Here is a 719-nt window from a genome sequence, read left to right on the forward strand (position 1 = left end):
TTGAAGTGCTGACGAGTGGATTTCTTTTAAAAGTAGATGTTACTGGTTCTTCGCTTTTTGCCCCTCTCTCTCGCTCGCTTGCTCTCTCGCTCTCTCTCTCTCTTTCTCTTTCTTTCAAACACACACACACACACACACACACACACACACACACACACACTATAATCTGAATGTTTTAAAACTGCCCACCACATCACTAAGACTATCCTTGCTGGTCCCGCCAATCGTTTCCCCGCACCAAAACACGCTGACTACATTGAGTGACAAGTTTACATAATCACCTCACGGAGGCTCTGGAGGTCAACCTATCCCACAATGCTGTATAGCTCATCTCTCTGGGGGGGGCGGGGAAGAAGACCTGGCTCTAGATTAGATAGAAGGACCTCTATAGGCTTTTCACACTACAGGGCTGCCCAGAGCCGTTATGTGCTGGCTCGAATATCTTTCGCTTCCCACGGTCCTTCCCTGCACTGTTCCACCAACTAGGGTGTGGAGGTACCAAGACCAGCCCAGTAAGACTCCGTTTGGTCCGGCCTTGCTTGTGTGTGAATTAGGGTTTCGATTAATAAATAATATATATATAGGAAAGACTGTCTGCCTGCTCTAGGGAAGGTGACATGAACAGCTGAACACCTTTGTCACTGTGTATAAACTTCCCATTGTAGCTCAGTCAAGAACCAAATGGCTTTTTTTCCCCCTTTTTCTTTAAAAGCCAACTT

The sequence above is a fragment of the Nansenia antarctica genome, assembly GCF_963989245.1.
Source record: "Nansenia antarctica genome assembly, chromosome: 2".
Taxonomy (NCBI): domain Eukaryota; kingdom Metazoa; phylum Chordata; class Actinopteri; order Argentiniformes; family Microstomatidae; genus Nansenia; species Nansenia antarctica.